The 22,970-nt window shown below is 45.2% G+C and overlaps 3 long non-coding RNA genes across 3 annotated transcripts; 1 reads left to right on the top strand and 2 right to left on the bottom strand.

Moving 5' to 3' along the window:
• Window positions 1–1,152: 1,152 nt before the first annotated feature.
• Window positions 1,153–17,261, bottom strand: LOC140697483 (uncharacterized). The gene is made up of 4 exons (XR_012074626.1): window positions 17,139–17,261; window positions 2,443–2,901; window positions 2,036–2,125; window positions 1,153–1,375 (listed from the first exon to the last, which is right to left on the bottom strand). It is a non-coding gene; the product is annotated as an uncharacterized lncRNA (long non-coding RNA).
• Window positions 2,878–8,309, top strand: LOC140697484 (uncharacterized). The gene is made up of 2 exons (XR_012074627.1): window positions 2,878–3,068; window positions 5,790–8,309. It is a non-coding gene; the product is annotated as an uncharacterized lncRNA (long non-coding RNA).
• Window positions 17,262–20,197: 2,936 nt separating the features above from the next.
• Window positions 20,198–22,317, bottom strand: LOC140697601 (uncharacterized). Its single transcript, XR_012074758.1, has 2 exons — window positions 21,930–22,317; window positions 20,198–21,025 (listed from the first exon to the last, which is right to left on the bottom strand). It is a non-coding gene; the product is annotated as an uncharacterized lncRNA (long non-coding RNA).
• Window positions 22,318–22,970: the final 653 nt, after the last annotated feature.

Genomic DNA, 22,970 nt, shown 5'->3' with positions numbered 1-22,970 from the left:
TCTCATTTAAGGTAAACCCAAAGCCCACTCTTGGGTTCTCTTTACGCACTGAGAAGGGTTGTGGGAACCCTTCAGCCCTTCCGTGTCCCTTCCTGGGCACAGAGTGGCCCGGGTGACACATCCTCCCACCAGTAGAGCTCACTGAGAACGCTTCTGTAGACGTGGAAATGAGATGTCTGTATCAGAAGGACCACAACTCAATATCACTGGGTAACTTCTCATGATAGATTTGTATAATCAATACGGGTCTATTTTTACATCCACTGGACACTGTAGAGCACCTTCCAGTCTTTTCCAAGATTGTTAAATTGAGACAAGTCATTGAATAATTTGTCCTATTTTTATTTAAAAACAAAGTGGACTGAAATGTTAAATGTGAATGTACATTTCTTAATTGCAACTTTTGTACTGAGTGTTTGCACTATACTCTCTGGAATCTTATTTAACAAAAATAATGGAAAAAAATTGCTTGACTAAACTCCGTGGCCAATTTAATTGAAAAACAGACGACTGTGTGGATGTTTTAAAGACACTCCTGTGTGTTTCACGTACCCTGTCATTTTCTACAATGCAGTCACCTGTCCTCCTTCGGGGCCCTGGCGTGGGGTTTGCTCCCCTTCTGATTGTGTGAGTGATGGCTGTTATTGTGATTTAGGGAAAAAAATCCATCCCAGCCCAGAGTGGAGTGTGGGCCCTAATTGTGGCAGATGCTAATTCTCCTGCATCCTCAGAGAATGTCAGTGGGTGCCTCTGTCCCCCTTTAGAGCAGGTTAAGTTGTATCCCTGCCCTGGAACTTCCAAAGCTTCCTGCCCAATGAGCCTGTGGGGTGGTGTGAAGCATGGCCAGGAGAGGAGCACGGTCACCATGGAGATCTGAGAACTCCCAGTGGGGAGCCTGGACCACTAGGAAGCCATGGGCAGAGGGAGGCGCAGGATGAGACCCCAGGAGAACGCACTGGAGGAGAGGTGGGGTGTGCGGGTTCCACGCTCTGGAAGCGCTCAGACTTTTCTCAGGTTCTGTGTCGTGCGGGCGTGTGCAGGAAACCTAGTAACTGAGGGTGTAAGCCTGGGTGTGCTTGAGCTGTGACCGCCACGCGGCAGGCTCCATGGTGCTGCTGGTGAGTAGAAAGTATTCACCGGACACTTGTTAAAAATGGTAGGAAAGAGTTTATTCAAGGCTAGTGCCAAAAGGGAGAGAGATCAGACTCCACTCCAGATACAGCAAAGACAGCTGAGGGTTCTTGGCCACCGGGCAGAGTATGCGGCTCTGTGGATGGAGAGGTACCAAGAGGAGCTTGGTCAGGTATCGAGCACCAGGATTCTTGCTTCAGGGCAGCCAAGGACTTGGACATCACGGGTGGGGGATGAGGAATTTCTAAGAAGAGCCAAGATAAAATGGAACAAGAACAAGAAGTGTACATTGCCCTCCTAGCCCTATAAGGCTTCTTATAAACTTATGGACAGTCATCTGACGGGGTAAAATTGGAGGCCGAGAAACAAACCCAAACAGGTCAATGTGTAGGGCCTTAGCACCTAGAGAGAAGGCCTTGCACATCGGGAGGAGAGGCATGGAAAATTGTCCACCTGGAGAACACTGGCTCACAGAACAAGGGAATCCCCCTGGTGTCCCTTGGACGGTGCACTGGGTCTGGTGTCCCAGCCAGCGGGGCCTTTGAGCACAGGTCGCTGGCGGGGAAGAAAAGCGGGCAGGGGGATCCAGATGAGGGGAGCTGTGTAGCAACTTGCAGCAAGGATGCAGATACCAAAGCTTGGCCTGTCCGACAGGGAGCTCAGGAGGGATTCAGCTGCTGCTCTGGGAGGTGGCAGGAGGTTGGGGGGGATACCCCGACCCTGGCTCCTGAAGCACCCCTCCCCTCCCTTCCTACTTGGGTCCCACACAGCAGCCCTCACTCCATCCTGCCTTGGCCTACCTGTGCCCCACATAGACCCCGATGCTTCCCTCCCCATTGCCCAACCTCGAGCCTGCCTGCCTGCCTCCGACCATCCCCAGCATCCCCATCCTCCCTTGACCTACCTGCACCTGGGGCTCCATCCTGCTTCCCTGCTGGGGACTGGCCTTCTTGGATATGTGCATCTCCTGGCAAGCACTGGAGCCCTGAAGTACCTGAAATAATAGTAAGTTAAGGAAAAGAATAAAGTTCAATGATAAAGAAAATTTCTATACTTTTATTCATTAAATAATGTTTTTTACGTTTAGATATACAATATGCATATCTGTGTGCATATCATGAATATATTTTGGGTATTTTTGTAACAAAATTATAAACATTTTATTTCTTTAAAAAATTTAAGCATTCTGGCAAAATGTTAGCATTTAAAAATCTTTCTTTTAAGAAATCAAATAATATACAAATGCTTGAAGTTTCTTTTTCACCTTTCCTTTATCCCATTCCCTTCCTTCCATCCAAAGAGGTAACTTACCTGAAGTCAGTGTTGTTTTACTTTCCCAGGTGTTTTTTTTTTCCGCCAGTCCCGCGGCCAGGCGAGTGTGGGGCTCCAGCGAAAGCATGAGGGGCGGGTTCCCCTCCCGATCTCAGAAGATCTCCCAAAACGGCAGCGGCGTGGCCAGCCTGCCCCTGCCTCAGGCGGCCCACGAAGCATTCAAAGCGCCCGCGACGGGGTACCCGGCGCTCGCGATTGGCTGAGCCGGACCAGCGCCCCTGGGCGGGGCCGGCCCCCACGCAACGGCCGCGGGTCCCGCCCCGCTGCTGAGCATGCGCGCAATCCCCACAGGAAAGAGTCTGCGCACACCGCCGCCCGAACTCCGTCTCTCGCCGCGGCTCCATCCTCTGTCCGCGAAGGCTTGTCGGCTCCGCGGGACAGCAAGAGCTGCGGCCGGCAGGGGCTGTGCGGACCCAAGGCGGCTGCGGTGGCGCCGGCCTGTGGAAAATGCCAGCAGGCTGCGCTTCTGTTCGTTGCTCCCCGCTCCCCCACCCCGGAACCCCCTGCGACCGCCGGGGAACAGACTGCCCACGCAGGGAGTACCGCAGCGAGACGCTTCGGCGGGAACGAGGCCGACGGCCGGCTGTGCCGTTTGCGCCCTTGAGGTGAGTACGGCGACGGCGGCGGGGCGCGGGGCGCCGGAAGGAGGGAGGATGCGGTGGTTGCCGCCCCGGGTCCCCGCGTACGGAGGGAGGCCCCCGGGCCTCTGCGGGGCGGGGAAGGCGGTCGCCGGCAGTCTGGGCGCCGGGGGCCACGGCTGAGGGCGCGGGGAGCACCCTGGAGCCCTTGTCGCTCCCCACCATGAGCACCCAGGAGCCCTTGTCGCTCCCCACCCTGAGCACCCCGGAGCCCTTGTCGCTCCCCACCCTGAGCACCGCGGAGCCCTTGTCGCTCCCCACCCTGAGCACCGCGGAGCCCTTTTCGTCCCCACACTCAGCAACCCGGAGCCCTTGTCGCTCCCCACCCTGAGCACCACGGAGCCCTGGTCGGTCCCCACGCTGAGCACCCTGGAGCCCTTGTTGCTCCCTATCCCTCCCCTGGCCCCAAAGCTGTGCCCCCTGCGCTTGGGCGCTCTGCTGACGGGCGCAGAAGCCTCCGTGGAGCTCGGGCCGCCGCCAAGCCCGCCCCGCGCCAAGCCCGCCCCGCGCCTGGACTCTCAAAGTCGCCCGCGGCCTGCCTGGCCAGAGCGGGCTGGTGCCCTTGCCTCCCGCTCCTGCCCAACTGATCTGACTCCTTTATAATTTGGAAATCTTCCATTCTCACAAGGTAGGTTCTTTTTCCATTATAGGAAATTATAACTCTCCTTTGACAATTTTGTTTTCTGGTACTTTCTTTGACGTGACAAAGGGATGATTTTATCCTTTGGAAAGTCTAAGCCAACCAAATGCATAGTGACATTTAGGTCCAAGGCCAAAACAATCAGTTTCTTCCTATCACCGATTATGCTGTGGACATGAAAAGCATAAAAGTTGCAAAGAGAGGCACCCTTCATTGCAGATCTTTAGGCTGCTTAGCGGCTCGTTTGGCTAGCATAGGAGTTACAGAGAAATAGGAAAGACATCGCCTAATGTGTTCTGAAAGGTGGCTTTTTGTACAACTGTATACTCTGCCCTTCAAATTCTTTCAGGTTGCTTTTATAAAATATAAAATTGAGCATGTAAATATATATATTTATGTATAATATATATTTTGTTGCATATAAATGTGTATATGTTGAATGGAACATGTCTATTATCCATTCAATATATCATCGCAATAAATGACCAGGAGAGAATTAGTTTCTGAAATAAAGATAGCCTATGAGTAGCTTTCTTTCTGGAATAAATGAAATAAGCTTTTCATCCTCAGTATATTTGCTTTGAAAATGGGCGTGACTTCCGCTTGTTCCCAGCTTTGCTGTTCCTTCTACCCCTCTGTGTCTCTCAGCGCCTGTCTTGTCTCTCTCTCTCTCTTTGTTTCTCTCTCCCTCTGCCTGTCTGTGTTTCAGTCTCTCTGTCTCTTTTCCTGGATGCATGTGCGTATCTGTGTATTTACGTGTTTGTATCATTAGGGCCCAGGGCAGGTCACTTCTGAAAATGTCTTGATGACATACTGATTCTTTTCATGTTGCTGAAGTAAAACTTCTTTGCAAGTTGTGTGAGCACTTTGGTGGGGTCAGCTCTAAGGATTGGCACTGCCGGGGAAGGGCTGCTGCACCTGTGGCCCTTTGATGTGTCCTGCACACTGTTTCCCTGGAGAGGAGTGTCTGTTCTCTCGTCCCTCCGGGGGATCTGCTGGGGCGTCTGCCTCCTCACGTTGTCACCAGGGCTGGCTGTCACCAGGCTAAAGACCTGCCAGCGTCATGGTGACCAGTGCTGTCTCCACAGTGAGTCCATCTGCCTGTGTCCTCCCCCGAGAGGTCGAGCACCTCTAAGGCACACTGGCCATCTGCTGTGCCTCTCGTTGGAACTGCCCGTGTGTGTTGTGTTTGTTTAGAGCACTGGGTTTCGAGAGGTTTTTGGACCCCAGGGATGTGTAGCCTTTCTCCAACGTTGGGTTCTGAGGAACGCATCTTACGGGTCGTGGAGTGTCTTTCTGGCTATATTTCTGGGCTTTTGCTGGTTTCTTGATTTGCTAGGTTTTGTTTTTTTCCCCAGGAAGAGCTAAGCATCTCCCTTCTGTCTTGTGGCTTTGGTGTGACAGCGGGAAGAGCAGTACCTCTCCTGAGGTTATGGACAGTTACTGAAAGGGCTTCATTTTGCACATGACATCTTTAGCCCACCTGGATTTCCCTTTCAAATGATCAAAATGCGATTTCAAGTGAAAACAAAAGAAAACATCTCCAGCCCCCACTTAAGCCACAAGGGCAGGCATGCAGAGCCACCTTTCCTGTGGCTTCATTGACAGGGAACACCCAGGAGAGGTAAAGACACCCAGAGGGGAAGAGGACTCGGGGCTGTCAGGGGCTGGGGTGGTGGTGGGGAGTGTGTGCTCTGGATCCAGGGTTTTGCTTTGAAGAAAGGAATGGTGAGAGCCTGCGTGGTAGTGATGGTCGCACGGCATCGTGAAGGCACCTAGTGCTCCTGAATTGCACAATTTCAGAGGGACAAAGTCTATATTTTATTAAAAGTATCTTAAAAAGGCAAAATAAAGGATGCCATAACCGATATGAAACAAACAGAGGAAAGTGAAGAAAAACGAAACACAAATCACTCCAGGGGAATGGAAGTCTAGGTTGGGTGCTGGAGGGGATTCATAGTGGGATTTTTTAGAAGAAGGTGCAGGTGGGCACAGAGGGGGCTCAGCCCCAGTTGCATTTAAAGAGTAACCCACCTTCCTTTTTTCAGGTCTCTTAAGAAGACGTGGATCGCTTAAAAGGATTGGCAGTTACTGAAAATATGAGAGTCCCTTACTTTTTGTAGGACCATGTTCGATGCATGGAACACTTAGAGAAGATCATGGAAGTGAATGAACTGACCGATAGGGAACTGAGAGTTCTTATATATTAACTAGCATTCTTGCAAACTTAGCAAAGCTGTACCTCCATGTCTATTAGCAGTTAGGTGCAGTTAGCACCAGCAGATTTATAAAGAAGAATGACTGTTTACATGGGTTTTGTGAAGAATGATCTGCAGTCTTCAGCTGAATACTGAGGTTACGAACAAACCTTGTACTGTTTCCCTAAAATGTTTCTTTGTCTGCAGGGAAGTTACTTGTATCTTCATCTAAATCTCAGAGTCAGATGAAAATACTGCTGATGAGTGTTTTTGATGAATATTGAAGAATATTGGTCAAACTGAGTGAGAAGCTTCTGCCTGAGCAGTCAGCACTGGTCTCAGTGCCCCTGCCTGCGCACCAAGACCAGCTGTGACTAGAGATGGAATTCCACTGTTGCTCAAACTCCAAGGTTCTATTTTATTTAATAAATAATCGTAATTGTTCTCCTTTGAAAAATTAGTTTGTGTTATGCCCCCAAAAGCTATATTTAAGATTTATTATTTCTCTTATATGTTAAGTACTGTTAAAGGGAGGGAAAAGCAATTTGTAAAGTTTTTCCTAGTTTTTTATTTTATACGTTGTTTCACCTTATCAGTTTACAGGAACTAAGTAGAGAATTCCCTTGTTTAGTCCAGTTATCCTTTCACTCTTACCCCTTCAAAATTTTAACTAAGTTTTAGGGTCTTTCCTCCCTGTTCCTTTATACAAATGTTAAGTACAAGTTTCAGGGAAGTTTTTCTACATAAATTCAAATAACTGGGGAAAAGAAAACCTACTTACCTTCTTATTAATGAGCAACAAGCAGGGGATGATTCGTGCAGGAACTGGTGTTGACTGGGTGGCATTCACAGGAAACTTGACTGTGCTCTGAGAAACAGTCTCAGGCATTGCCATTTGATCAGCCAGCCTTGTGATATTGGCTCACAGTGTTTTTACAAAATCTTCATCAAGCCAATAATAACATTTTTTGAACTCCAGAAATGTGAATTCTGCTTTGCTACATTTCTGGCTAAAAAGCTCATACACCCAGCTTTATAATTTATCAGTTTCAATATATACTTGGGCTTGTATACCTGGGATCAAGTAGTTTTCAAACAACTTATTTTAATGATCAGAAAGAATACCGATGTTAACACCCCATTCAAAATTGCTGCTGTAATTTCTACCCAAAGTCTGAGAGTTTACCTTCACCTCAATTCAGGCTTAAATATGGTGCTAACGCTGATGGATGCGTACTGCAAAGCCGAGTTCATGTTCATATTAGGAAATGATTTTGGGAACTCTTACAGTAAGACTAGGCTGTGATTTTTCTCTTTCACATATCTAGAAAGGCTTGCCTCAGAAAAGACTGATACACTTCAGCAAACAGGATATACTCTAACTGGCACCTGGTGGTTCATGCACAGCTGTGCATTGGGCCTTTGGCAATAGCAGGTCAGGCCCTTTGGAGCAGGGAAGGTGCCCACACCTGTGCCATGCTGGCTGGAGTGTGGCCTGCATGTCTCTGCAGAGCTAGGGGCACAGTGCCAGACACTGGAAAACCATTCTTGTTCCCTCAACCATTATTTCCTTGTAGCAAAGTCATCCAGCTTCAGCTTCGTGTAGTGTTTTCTGACTTCACCTTTAAACTTATCAAAGGTAATTGTGAAAACGGTGTCTTATTAACTAGTATTGAAATACAAACAGAAATGGCAATATTTATCTCCTGTGACTTAAGCCCAAATGCTTATAAACAACATTTATAGGCAGTGACACTGCTCATCTTATGTTATGGTTTAAATAGAAAGGAAACTCACAGCAGCCTTAATTTCCTGTGGGTAGGATTATCTGCACTGCTCCTAGTCCCTGAATTTTCAAATGAATAGATATTCTCTGTTTATGTGATACGAAAAAGGAAAAGTTTTCTTGCCTTACTGCTTTGGTATAAAGACAAAAAGCATGAGCACTATCCAGACCAAAAAAAAAAAAAATGACCTTAAGTCACATTGATCAAGGTATTCCTAAAGTTTGCAATGTACCAAAAATAGTCAAAGACTAGCAGAAATACTTAAAGAGCTCTAAGTTTTAAAATTTGAGATTGAAGATTTAATTAATGTTCATACTTTTCCAAGAAAGAGAATAAAGGTCAGTTTTGTTCCCCAAAATGAAAATTTTAAATAGAAAATCATAACAGCAGTGCTTAGGAAAATAGTTGGAGGTCATATTAGTTTTAATTATAATCATTAATTGCTGTAGGGTATTGATGATTGGGATCTCATGCATTTTGTCCACTGTAATTCTAACGTACAGTTGTATCACATACAAATTTTGATAAACTGGTAGGTTTTCACACCAGACAGATTCAAAGTAAAATTGTTTGCAAACATAAATCCATCATCTTCATTTCTTTATATTTTCACCTTTGTAAGTGTTTACAGTTTGTTATCATTTGTTTTATATATCTGAGCATTTTGTGTCTAGCTGTAACAGAAATAAAGAGCCCTGAGGTTCTCAAATGAACTATGTGGATATATACGCATGCAAACTTCTGTTTTGCCAGAACAATACTTTTATCGTGGTGTTTCTGGTTTTTTATTGTGGTTATTATTGAAAAGACGATGTTTGTCTTCTAGCGTTCTTATTTATAGGAGAGAGAAATATTCAACTTGCCACACTCTACCTTTCCCCTAATTAATTTAGCTTATATTCTCAAGTGGCATAGGGAAAATTCTGTCTTAATTTACTACCCTGTTTATTGAGTCAAGAGCCATGCAGAACCTCTTGAGGGCCAGGATCTGTGCTGAGTGTCAGAGGTCCTTTGATGAGGAAGACAACTGTGAGGAAGAGTGGCACAGACCCGGGTTACAGCACTGCCAGTCCCACACCCGGGAAGTGTCACCAAAAGACTGTAAACCACAGTGAATGGACCTGCTCATGTGTTTGAAGCACAGAGAGAAAGATCACTTGCAAAGTAGTGAATGTTCACAATGTTCTTTCTTTACTATATTTTGCAGGGCACAGGTTCGGAGCCTGAGCAGCTTTAGCCCAGGGGAAGGAATAGACCGGGAACACAGTGGCTGGGGTTGTCAGAGGCCTGGAGGAAGCCGTTGAGGCTGTCAGCAAGTGCCCAAAAGAGTCAACACTTTATCTTTAATTGTCTTGGTCTTTGAATTCAAACCTTTATGGCACTTGTGAAAGCCTTGTTAGCTGGCTATGATTTCATTCATTTTTGTTCACTCTGATTCCAATGGCTGAAAGAATTAATATCTTGAAACTAATGCCACGATGTGGAATACCAACATTTGTTCACTAGCTTTAAGAATATGTGGAATTTCAAGTACTCAGAGTGAAAAGCATATGCAGAGGAAGCAACAGGGCGACCATCTGCAAGCCAGAGAGATGCCTAGAACAGATCCTCTCCCTTTAGGCCCTCAGGAGAAAAAATCAAACTTGCCAATACCTTGATTTTGAACTTCTAGCCTTCAGAACTGAAAAGAATTGTACCTAAAGAAAGAGGGCAAAGCAAGGAAATCTGATCACTAAGAAGAGACTACTGAATACTCATTTCGCCCCAGCCATCCATTTATCCTCAAAGACAACCAACTTCAGAAGTAACATCAACATGGCTGAGTAAGCCATCCCTCATTTGTGTCCCCCACCCCCAACAATTTGGCATCCACTTACAGACAAAAATGCCTTTGTGGGAGCTTTGTGAGCCAACACCATGTACCAAGCAATCTGGTAGGAATCTCATCCACCTGGGCATTGGGTAATAGACATACAGACCTAGGTCCCTGCTTGGACCCTGCAGTGGTCTGTGAACCAGCTCCAGTCCCACTCAGCTACACTCTGGAAACCCCTGGAAAGTTTTATCTTAGATAGTCACCGTGGACAAGAAGGCTTTTGTGAAAGTCTGGGTTTCCAGTGGAGAATTTTCAGCGTGCCATTGAAGCAATAAAATTTAATGAGTTCAGATGCTTTGAAGAGGAGCAGTTTGATTTTACTCTCATCACCCCTCCCCTAAGGTGGCACAGTTCAGTATCAAGAGAGACCTCAACCTGTGATTTCTCCTGGAGGGGAAGGAAAGACTGAGTACCAAGCTTTTTCAACTATATTGGATGCTGCCAAAGAGACCCCTCTTTCTCATCCAGACTACTGAATCATGAGCTGCATGACCAGAGGGTGGAAGTTGCTAGAACAGCAGCAGACAGAACCTTTGGAGGGCATTGAAGGGTCACAGAGCCTACTGTTATGGTCCCATCAAGAAGCTAGCCCCACACCGCTGGGGACACTTTACCGGTAGATCTCCTGACTGGCCCATGGAACCAGCAATGCCTCACCTACACAACACCCCCCCACACCCTGTGGCTGGCTCCTCTATGTGCTCCTGACAGCATCGAGAGGAAGCTTTGGCAGCTGGCTAGTGAGCATTGCAAACAAAGCCAGCCTGAATCTACAGGACAGGGAGAGACCACAGCGTAAGCTTTAGCCCCACTTTTTGGGAGGTGGAAGGGAGGGTGTCAGCACCCAGCCTTCTGCATTGCCGAATCAAGAGAAGGCATACCACAAGACAGCAAGAAGTGTGGAGCAGGCTTATCCATAACCGATCTGAGAAAGCCTCAGAATCTCTAGCCGGGCTTACTAAAATTACTTCTCTCCTGAAGCAGTTAGTAAACACTAGAGGAGGTGACTGCTACTTCAGATACAAAGACAACAAAGCAAAACATCAAGGAAATATGACCACAGGATTATGATAATCTTCTAGTAAATGATCCCAAAGTCATGGAGAGCTGTGATTTACCTGATAAAGAATTTAAATAAGTGTTTTTAACGTGTTGATCACCCACTGTGAATTGGGTGCCCCTGAGGAAACCCAACTGTCACCCAGATTTGGATGACCTGGCGATCAATGGAAACTCCGTGAGCTATAGGAATACACAAAGACAACTTGATGAAATCAGGAAAATACATGAACAAAATGAGCAGTTTAACAGAGATATTAAGGACCAGAAATTCTGAAGTAGAAAAATAAAATGAGGTGAAGAATATAATAGCATTCCTATCAGAACTGATCACACAGAATAAAGAATCTATGAGGTAGAAGATGGGAACTTTGAGATTATTCAGTCAGGAAAACAAAAAAGAATGATGAAAGCGTATAAGACCTATGGGATACAATCAAAAGAAACAACTTGCAAAGTATTAGCATTCCAGAGGGAGAAGGGGGCAGAAAGCTTATTTAAAGAAATAATGGCTGAGAAATTCCCAAATCTGAGGACAAATTTGGATATCCAAGTTCATCTATCATTCAAAGAGATCTTCTTCAAAATACGCTGTAATAAAACTATCAGAAATCAAAGACAAAGAATCTTAAAAGCAGCAAGAGAAAAGAAGTTTGTGAATTACAGGGGAACCCCTATACTGTAACTAGCAGACTCCTCAGCAGAAACTTCACAGGCCAGGAGAGAGCAGAATGGTAGTTTCAAAGTGCCGAGAGAAAATGGCCAACCAAGAACATTCTGCCTGACAAAGCTGTCCGTTAGAAATGAAGGAGAGAGAATTTCCCACACAAACAAAAGCTGAGGGAGTCCATCAGCACTAGATTTGCCTTCCAAGAAATGTTTCCAGGCACAATCCTCAAAGGGTATTTTTGGTAAGTTGATTATAGAGTTCTATTAGAAAATACACGAAAATGTTAAAAGCATATATATCCTTAACCCCACAATTGCACAGTATTTACACACATTCATCACATATACATTGTACACCTGTGCAAATATATATGTATAAGGAAATTCACTGCAGTATTGTAGTAAAAATAGAGTAGAAACAACCTTAAAATTCATTAGCAAGGACTAGTTAGATGACATTTATAAAACTAGCCTGTTTAAAAATAAAGTAGACCTGTAATTATTGATGCAGATTCTACATCACTATAGAACAATCTCAAAGATCTATTAAGTAAAAAGCATGTTTCAGGACAGTGTTTTTAGTCTTCTTTTTTTTTTTTTAACAGGAATGTTATATGTTTGTACCTGTACACACATGTGTATACTCACTGAATATTTCTGGTGGGCTACACCAGGCACTGGGAAGAGTGGTGACATCTGAAGGACTAGGACTCAGGAGTAAGGGACCCATTTTCACTCCATGCTCTTTTTATTTGAATGTTCTCTGCCATATACATATACTGTCTTTAAAATTTTCTTGCCTTTTTGAGCCCATGTTTATTTTAATCAGTGTGAGTGTTAGAATTCTAGGTTTACTCTTAATCATTGCATTTTGAAAATTTTTAAATTTCACATGAAAAAATAAAATGGCATAAAGTCTCCTTCCCACCCATGACTCCAATCCCTGCAGTTCTCCCCAACCAAAGACAACTGCTCTTTTCAGTTTCCTATATAACTTACCAATTTGTGCATACACAGGCAAACAAATATATATTCTCATCCATCCTTTTTCAGAAAACTAGATTGTTACATAAATCTCCATATATTGCTATTTCCACTTAGTTGCATACCTTAGAACCAAAATCACAAGCCACAAAAGGAAAAATAGACTGGGCATTTTTCAAAATTAAGTACTCTTGTTCTTCAAAGGATACCATAAAAAACAGATGACCCACAGAATGGAAGAAAATGTTTGCAAATCTTGTATCTGAAAGGGGCTTGTATATAGAATATATAAAGAACTCTGAAAATGCTATAAATAAATGCTAAAAGAATTCTTCAGGAATTTCTAAAGGAATTTCTTTCAGGAAGCTGAAATGAAAGGATGCTAGTTAGTAACAGTGATAAAAAATAAGCATATAGCCAAATTTACAATTCTCTAATATTCTAATATGGTGGTGTGCTAATCACATAACCCTGGTGTAAAGGTAAAAGGACAAGAGCATTAAAATAACTATAGCTATACAAATTTTTTAGTGAATACACAATATTAAAAGAGGTAAATTGTGACATAAAAATGTACAAGTGGTAAGAGTTTTCATATGCCATTGAGGTTGTTATCAGCATAAATAGACGGTTACATCTACAACATGTTTTATGTGGAACTCATGATAACCACAGAGCAAAAACCTACAGTAGCTCCACAAAAGATAGAAGGGAATCAAAGCATATCACTATGGGAAATCAGCAGCACACAAAGAAAGGCAGCAAGAGAGGGAGGAAGGAGTAAGAACAACACAACAGCTAGAAGACAATAAAATTGCATTAATTCTTACCTATCAGTAATGACTCAAAATGTAAATAGATTAAGTTCTCCAAACAAAAGACATAGAGTGGCTGGATGGGGGGAAAAAAGCAAGAAAATAAACCAAAGACCCAATTATATGCTACCTATGGAGATTCTTCCAGCTTTAAAGACACACATAAGCCCATGGTGAAGATACGGAAAAAAATATTCCAGGCAAGTAGAAACCAAAGAGAGCAGAGATAACTATACTTAAATCAGACAAAATAGACTTCAAGACTTTAAGCTAAAATTGTACAAGAGACAAAGTGGGTCACATATAACGATAAAGAGGTCAATTCAAGAGAATGTAACAATCAACTGTGTAACAGCGGAGCACCCAAATATATTAAGAAAATACTAATAGATCTGGAGAGAGAAACAGACAACACTACAGTAACAGCTGAGGACTCCCACTATCCCACTTTCAACAATGGATGGGCCATCCAGACAGAAAATCAGTAGGGAAACATTTGAACTACACTTTGGACAAAATTAACCTAACAGACATATATGAAGCAGTCAATCCAACTGCAGCAGAGTACACATTCTTCTGAAGTGCGTACAGAACATCCTCCAGGATGGATCACATGATAGATCACAGAACAAGTATTAAAAACTTTAATAAGACTGAAACCATACTAAGTATCTTTTCTGACCAGAATGGCATCAACTAGAGATGAGTAGTAACAGGAGGAAAACTGGAAAGTACACAAATACGTGAAAATTAAACAACACGCTCCTGAACAACCAATGAGTCAGAAAAGAAATCAAAAGGAAATTTTTTTTTAAAAAAATCTTGAAACAAAAATGGAAACACAACATTACCAAAACCATTCATGGGGTGCAGCAAAAAAGTTATGAGGTAAGTTTATAGTGATAAACATTAATAAAAAAGAAGTCTCAAATGAATAAGCTAGCTTTAAATTTTAAAGAAGTAGAAAAAAATAGACTCAGCCCAAAGTTAATAGAAGGAAAGAAATAACAAATAGCAGAGCAGAAATAGAGACCAGAAAAAGCAATACAAAAGGTCAACAAAAGAGCTGGGTTTTTTTTTTAAGATAAAATTGATAAACCTTAAGCTAAACTAAGAGAAGAATCAAACTCAGACATGAAAACGATGTTACAACTGGTACCACAGAAATACAAAGGATCATGAGACTACCATGAACAATTATATATACACCAACAAATTGGATAACCTTAAAGAAATGGATTAATTCCTAGAAACATGCAACCTACCAAAACTAATAAGGAAGAAATGGAGCCTCTAACAGACCAATAATGAGTTAGACTGAATCAGTAATTGAAACTCTTAACAAAATCCTAGGGCCAGATGGTTTCCCTGGAGCTTTCTACCAAACAGTTGAAGAAAAATTAATGCCACTCCTCAAACTCTTCCATAAAATTGAAGAGGGAATTTTCCTAAACTCATCCTGAGGCCAGCATTACAGAGAAAACTACAGGCCACTTCTGTGATGAATATATATGCAAAAGTTCTCAAAAAATATTAGCAAACCAATTTAATAACACATTACAAAAATCGTACACCATGAATAAGTGGGGTTTCTCCCAGGAATGCAAGGATGATTTAATATCCACTAATCAGTCAATATGAAATACCACATTAACAAATTGAAGAATGGAAATCATATGGTCATCTCAATAGATGCAGAGAAAGCTTTTGACAAAATCTAACGTCCCTTCATGATAAAAACTCTCAAGTACAGGGTATAGAAGAAAAATACTTCAACATACTAAGGCCATATATGAGAAACCCACAGCCAACATCATACTCGATGTGAAAAGCTGAAATCATTTCCTCTAAGAACAAGACAAAGATGCCCACTTTCACCACTTTTGTTCAACATAGTATTGGAAGCTCTAGCCACATTAATCAGACAAGATAATAAAGAAAATTCAAATTGAAGACGAAGAAAACTGTCACTGTAGATTGCAAATGACATGATACTATATACAGAAAATCTTAAAGATGTCACAAAAAACTGTTAAAAGTAACACAAAGTTTTAGAATATAAAATTAAAACACAGGAATCTATATACTATACACCAATAAACTATCAAAAAGAGAAATTAAGAAAACAATCCCATTTATAACTGCATGAAAAAGAATAAATCTAAGGATGTAAAAGATGTACTTGGAAAACTATAAGATATTGATGAAAGAAACTGAAGATAACACAACTGCATCAGAAAAATGAAATGTAAGACCCAAAGCCATAAAATTACCAGAGGAAAACATAGGCAGTATGCTCTTTGACATTGGTCTTAGAAATATGTTTTTGGATCTGTCTCCAAGAGAAAAAAAATCATTTGTTTTGTTGATAGTTTCCTTTGCTGTGTAAAAGCTTTTTAGTTTGATGTAGTACCATTTGTTTATTTTTGCTTTTTCTCTCTTTCTATGGGGACAGACGTACTAGCCTTACTGTGATTATTTCACAATGTATGCAAATGTCAAACTGCTACGTCTCACACTTGAAACAAATATTGTACATCAACTAAATTTCTTTCCCTTTTTTTAAGTGAAAGTTCAATGGCAATAATTTCATTATATATCAGAGTTCTTAAGAGCAGCAAATATGTGATGACCTAAGGAGTAAACATCTAAAATTCAGATAAACCAGATATTTGGTTTTCTTGTCTTTTAGAAATACCTCTATCACATTTACAGTACTTTCCTAGTTAATTACTGTATTAAGTAGCTTGGATTTTACATGTAGACTGACTTTCTTGGATTTAGGGAAACAACAGCCGTCTTTCGTGTTGAAAGATCTAGTCCTGTGAGCTGTTTGAGCACCAGCAAGAATTCTTGAGTGAATTTCTGGGTGCCACTCCAAAACTGTCCACCAGAGGGACCACAGCTCTTCTTTTTCCCTTCCCTTCTAGCTCTTTTCCCTTCTAGTATTTTACTTCAGGCTGGAAGCCCTGGAGATGATTAATCGTGCTGATCGACCCTTGGAGCTACACCCAAACATATGCTCTGATTTTAAGCAGGCATAGCTTTACTAGGAACGAGTTGCCTATCACTCTAAAGAGATAAAGAGGAGGAGTTATGAAGTGTCCTGCAGGCCTGTTCCAAAATCTGTTTCCTCTTCTGTCCAATTTAAATTTCTCCTGAGCAATTTTGAAATAAAATTCCTTAAGATGGGTTGGGCTGAAAAGCAATATACATACTCTGTATAAATATAGAGAGTCTATTCTGTGCTAAAGTATGTATTATTTAGTCTTGAGAGAGATCTTCATTAACATTTTAATGTGTCTGAAACAAGCAATGTGAGATGTGAGCAATTTGAGATTCAGATGTTGTTTATCTTACCACAGCTTCCTAACATAGTTACCCAAGATGGTTCTCAGGAAAACCAGTGTTTTCCTTTTAGAGAAAAAGAGAGAAGGACACATTGAGTAAAGACACTAGATTCTTTGGCCAAAGAGATTTCCCCGCTTAGCAGCTAATAATGGTCTTCAGCCTGGGGTCTGAGCCCTAATGCTCCCCACCCGTGAGGAAACTCATTTAATTAAACGATTTATCATAATGGAGGCTGCGGGGCACTTAGGGGAGCCCATCTTCCGTCGCTGACTGTACAGACACTGTTAGGCACCCCAGAACCAAAAGCACCAAGTGAAGCTTGCCTTGTGTGGTTTGACCCCCAAGAAGCAGGAGAATGCCAGCAGGTGGGGCATCTATCTCTTCTGGGACCTTTCCTCTCCCCCCAGCTCTTCCCTCCCTCCCTCCCTCCCAGGCCACCTGGAGCACCTCCACACAAGGACAAGGCTGCACCCTCTTTCCCTGCTGCTTTCAGCCTGTGAACATCCCTGCTCTCACCAACCGGGATTTCCCATGTTACCAAGCCCAACCTGGCCTCCCAGCCACCCCCATCTGAGATGGAGAGAGTGTCCCCCTCCAGCCTCCACCCAGGGGTGAAGGGAGAAACGGAGACCCCAGGGGGACCCAGACGGCACCTCACCTCTGCCTTCGAAGCTCGTCCTTGCTGCTCTGGGCTGCACTGCACCCTGGCCCGCAGTGGCTGGGGGCCTGCCCCCCTCCCCAGCCCTCTGCTCCGTGCTTTCCATCAGTCTGTGTGCTGCAGGAGCAACTCCCGGGTCAGCCTGGGCTACTCAGCCTCCAAGCAGTTACCAGTGAGGAGGAGGCCACCAGATATACTCCCAGGACTTCCCTTTTGCTTTAGCTCCACCTGCCACTTGTTTTCCACAGGCCTCTTTTATCTGCTTGATGTGTTTCAGGCCAACAGCACTCCTTATCACAGCAACACCTGAGTCCTTAATGCTCCCCACCCACAATGAGAATCATTTAATTGGTTAATTCATCATGGTGGAGGTGGCAGGGCACTTTTATCACTGGCTACTGTTGGGAGCTGAGCTTGGTAAGCAGACACCATTAAGTGCCTCAGAAACACAGGTGCCAGGTGAAGCCTCCTCGTGCCATTTGACCCTGAACATCAGGGTTGTCCCCCACCCCCACAGGTGGCCTCTTTTATGCCCAACAAACTCCTCCACAATACGGGTCCTCCCACTTTTGGTTTTAGGCACATGGCCTGCTTCTCAGCGGCAGTCAGGTCTCCCTGAAACCCAGCTCCCAGTCAGTCCCTAGCATCTGGCCTCATGTCCGTCTTTATAGTGTTGGTTCACCCCGTGGGGTCTCCTCATGCTTAGCTGGGGGCTGTCACCGGATCTGGGCAGAGATGTGGTCGGGGAACTCCCCAACCCTTCCCTCTCCCAGAGAGGCTTGGCCACCACAGAAGACGATGATGATGGTGCGGAGAAGGAGGATGCACCACACACATTTAATATTTCATTTCGCCTTTAGGATGCTATTACAGAGTAGGTAGACATAGCTCCACTTTTTAGATATGGAAACAGGCTCAGGGAAGGTCAAGTAACTTGCCCCAAGTCACATTAATAGTAAGTTTTAGATGGATTTAAACAGGAGCCTGGGCCTATAACACGTATTCCAGCTGAGCTCTTGGTGCCACTCAGCACCACCCTCCCTCTCATCCCACCAGCACCCTCTGCCTTGCTGGGCTCCAGCTCCTCCTGGGACCATTCCAGGGGTCTGCTCCCCAGGGCCAGACCAGTGCTGGGGGAAGAGCACCTTGGCTCGAATGCAGATACTGCAGAGAGTGGGAGTGAGTGTGGGCTGGAGCAGGGGAGGAGAGGGGATACGCTTGAGGTGAGAAGCCAGCTTCATGGGTCACCTCCAGGGGCTTCTAGGCTCTCTGGCCTCTCCCTGCCCCTCAGGATCTGCCCTGGTGCCTCCCCTCAGCCCATCTGCTGCCGTTCTTGGCCACAGAGCCTTCCTACGAGAGGTGAGCACAACCCGTTCCACTGGACACGCAGGGCTGAGTCGTTCTCTTGTCTCACCCCACACTGCTGCTTTCTGCTCATGCCACCCCCCGCCATCCCTCCCTAAGCTTCATTTATTCGCTCACTCCTCAAATGCTGTGAGGTGCCAGGTTCTGGAGAGGCAGAGATGACTATAGTTTTTTCCTGAGGACGCTGTCACAAAGTACCACAAACTGGGTGGCCTAAGGCAACAGAAATGTATCATCTCATAGTTCTGGAGGCTAGAAGTCCCAAATCACGGAGTCATCAGGGCCGTGTGCCCTCTGAAACCTGTAAGGAGCATCCTTTCTTGCCTTGTCCTGCTTCTGCTGTTGGAATTCTTGGCTTATAGATGCATCACTCCATTCTCTGCCTCCACCATCATGTGGGTTCCTCCCTGCATGTTTCTATCTTCTCTTCGTATAAGGACCCCAGTCATACTGGACAAAGGGCCCACTCTACTCCAGTGTGACCTCATCTTAACCAATTACCTCTGCAATGACCCTATTTCCATATTGGGTCACATTCTGAGGTAGAGGGGTTAGGACTTCAACACATTTTGGGTGGGAACATAATTCAATCCATTATACTGGGTAACAGGACCCCTGCCCTCGACAAACCATCCGAGTCATTGTGATGATCATGATCATTATCTTCAAGAGTGGGCCAGAATTCTCCAGCTTCTCTAGATGAGAACAGTCTGGCCTTGTAGTCAGGCCTGAAACCAAGGCATCCTGAGACAATGTGTGTCCTCGTGGAGGGGTGTCCTGGCCTTGATGGGAGCACAGGAGCCCAGGCATAGAAGCCTCTGGAAGGGCAGCTTTCCCTGCGCAGTTCCAATGACCTAGACCTTGTCTTACAGCCACCGGAGCTCAACTGAATCTGCCCACAGGCACTGGCTCTGCTCTGTGCCAGCACTGCTGTGCTCCAGGCTTCACATGTGGTGCCTTAAAACCCGACCTCAGTTCTGCCTCACGATATCCCTGAAATGGTGAAGTCAGCTCAAGGATTACCCCAGACAGATGTGGCTCTAGCTCCACGGAGCTCATTAGGGTCCAGCCATGTACTCCAGTGGTTGCCCTCAGCTGGTCAGGGCAAAGACAGGACTGGAACTCATGCCCTCCTACCACTTAACATTGCCCCCTAGAGCCCACCTCTGGTCCCCGCCCCTCCATGCCCACCACTGCTCCGCTCCTGGCTTCATTGCTTCCTCCAGGACCAGTGTGATGACCTGCACTTTCCTCGCCAGACTCCCTGTGCACTGCTGCTGCAGCCTCTGCTTTGCACAAATCCTGCGGAACAGCCTCCCAGCTCCTTAGCCCACTGACTTTTAAAATCTGGCCTCTGGCTCTGTTTGGTCTTCTTCTCTCAACACATCATAAACTCTTGCCAGAGTGACCTATACGGAACCCTTCCCTCCTCCGCACCCTTGCCCTCAGTACCCCCTGCCCTGAATGCCATCTCCTGCTCACCCCCTGCACCCCCAGTCCTGCCCATTCAAGATTAAGCTTAGGGACACCGCCCCCAGGAAGACCTCAGATTTGCCTCCAGGTGAAAACATACTCTCTTCCTCTAATGACACAGCGCTTTATATCTCTGCCATACAAGTTTTTCTGTGTTTGCTCTCAATTATGAACCTCTCCCCTGAAGAACTTTTAAAAGAAGGCCTTTGGAGTCGGACAGCTGAGTGTTGTAATGTCTTTTATTTATTTATTTATTTTGCTTGGGCTTTTGATTATTTATGCATTTATTTCATTGTGATTACACACAAAAGTTTCAAACACACAAAAGTAGAAAGAAGAGTAAATGGACCCCTGTGTTCCCACCACCCAGCTTCAACAACTATCCACAATTTGTAAATTTAAGTATCCTTTAGATTTTAAGCTCTACTCAATCCTCTTATATTTACTGCTCAGCGGGGAGGGGAAGAGGTAGACTATCCGATTATTCATCTTAAAGCTTCTAGAAAACTTGAGCTTTTAATTCTGTAAGTTTGATGAAAATCCTGCCTCTGGGCTAAAGGCGCACGGGCGGGTGGGGAAGCGCCTCGGAGGCGGGAGCTGGCAGCTACTTCCCTAGCCTGGCTCTTTGCTGGGGAAAGGCTCCATCACTCCGCACGGCTGGGAAGGGAGACTTTCAAAGGTTAAATGTCCCCATCGTTAGCCCAGCGGTGATGCCACGTAAGATGCTATGTCCATTCCTTCCGAGAGCCTGGAGTCCGTCTGCTACCACCTGTCAACTCAAACAAAACAAGTCCCAGGTGTCATCCCTGGGAGATGATGCACGGAGTGTGCTACCTAGTTTCTCCACCAGGGGCAGCTGCGAGGGGCAGGCAGTCTTGGACCCTGACCAAGACTTCGGGTCTTTTTCAGTGAAATGTGTCCTTGTGACAGTCTTTCCTGGGTGGTGGTCCTGATTTCCAAGGGCCCAGCTAGACCAGTGTTCAGTTGAGGATCACAGACTGTTGGGAAGCCACAAAGCTCATATTCCAGTTGAGCAGAACAGACAGAATCTAGGAATAAAATATAAACCACAATAAATCATTTAACATAATTTTAAAATTCTGCTGCTGATTGAGTTCACACCATGTGACCAGAGCTCTCCCTGGAGTTGCGCCCTATGCTCAGACAGTGCGCTAAGAACTTTATAGATGATTTTAACTATTTACAACCCTGGGGGCTTCTATCTTTATTTAACAGAGGAGAAAACTGAGACTCAGCCAGACAAGCAGAATGTGCAGGGCCAGCTGCTCGGACATGGCAAAGCCGGGACTCAGTGGCCGGGTCCGCTGGCTCCAAACCCTGGGCTTGTGGCCACAGAGCAGTGACCTCACTCCTGGGGTCCTCGGGTGATTTGTGCCCCTACTCTGCATCTGCACTGTCTGCGTCCAGCTCAGGCTTAGCGGAAGCAGTGAGCAGACTCCAAAACCGAGCGTGGTGGCAATCGTGGGATGTGGGCACTGGATGGCCTGGCTCCCATCAGCTTTGCCACTCCTGGTTGATGGCCCTCGACTCTTACCTCCTCCGTGCCTCAGTTTCCTCATCTGTAAAAGGAATCCATGACCGATAACAGTACCAACTTTACTGGACTCTTCTGAGGAATAAAGCACTTCAAAATATAAAGTGCTTACAGGGAACTATAGCTTGTAATAACCTATACTGGAAAAGAATCTGAAAAAAAATGTATATATACACATAACTGAATCACTTTGCTATACACTTGAAACTAACACAACATTGTAAATAAACTATAGTTCAAATGCAAAAAAAGTGTAAAGTGCTTAAAGGAGCTATGAAGAGAGGACAAGGATCATGTGAGAATGGGAGCCAGTGTAAGATGAGTGAGTGGTGTTGCAGCCATTAATTCCTTTGCTCCGAAAGCAAACTCCGTGGTGGCCTCAGGTGAGGTGCACTTACCTCCCATCCACAGGTGGCGGGGACGTCAGCCAGGCTGGGTGACGACACAGACTCTGACAGCCCAGGTGTCTGGGCTCTCGAGTGGGACGAGGTATCTGCACTGGAGGAGAACTCCAACCATCAGGCCCAGAGAAACACAAAGAAGACAGTGACATCCCTCTGGCTTTGGCAGAACGCAGCCCTCTACCAAGGACCCCACTTGTTTTGCTCCCCCTGACATCCCCAGAGCAGCTGTGAGGGAGTCACAGCATGGGCCCCGTTATTTGAGGCTCAGGAGGGCTAAGTCTGTTACAGGGCAGGGCTGGGGCAGCAGGACTGAGCTACATGGCTGCGGGCCTCTGATGGGCTCCTGCATAAAGGGCTGGGCTCTCCCATCACAGGGTCTCCTGCGGGGCAGCGCGCAGGAGACAAAGGTTCCATTGGGGCAGGGGGAAAGGGGCAGCTGGGGGCTCTCAAGGCTTCCCTAGCACTTAATTCCCCATGCCCCACCTCCTTCCAGAAACCCAGCTCAGCATCAGGGGACACGCCTTGGCTTCTCTGACAAAGTGGTTCCACAGTTGGGCCTCTTCCTGGACAATCCTGACAGCAGGAGAAGGAAGGAAAGAATGGGGAGGGGAGAATCGGAGAGAGATGCTGTATTTGGGGAGAGGAAGTGGTAGAAAACTCTGGAGAAGGGCAGGGGCTTAGAAACTGAAGGCCAAGCAGAAAAATTCCATACAATGGAACATTATTCAGCAATAACAAGAAGTGAGCTCTCAGGTCCTGGAAAGACACAAAAGCAACTTAAAGGGAGGTTGTTACGTGAAAAAGCGTCTGAAAAGGCTACGTATGTATGCTTCCAACTACATGACATTCTGGAAAAGGCAAAATTAGGGAGACGTAGAAAGATCACTGGTTGCCGGGGGAGGGGGAGAGATGAACAGGTGGAACACAGGGGATTTTTAGATCAGAGAAACTATTCTGCATGCTCTGTAAGGTGGACGGATGTCAACATGCTTCTGTCAGAACCCACATGGAGTACAAAGAGCGAGCCCTCGTGTA

The sequence above is a fragment of the Vicugna pacos genome, chromosome 7 (assembly GCF_048564905.1).
Source record: "Vicugna pacos chromosome 7, VicPac4, whole genome shotgun sequence".
NCBI lineage: Eukaryota > Metazoa > Chordata > Mammalia > Artiodactyla > Camelidae > Vicugna > Vicugna pacos.
This window is presented reverse-complemented; position numbering and strand designations above follow the sequence as displayed.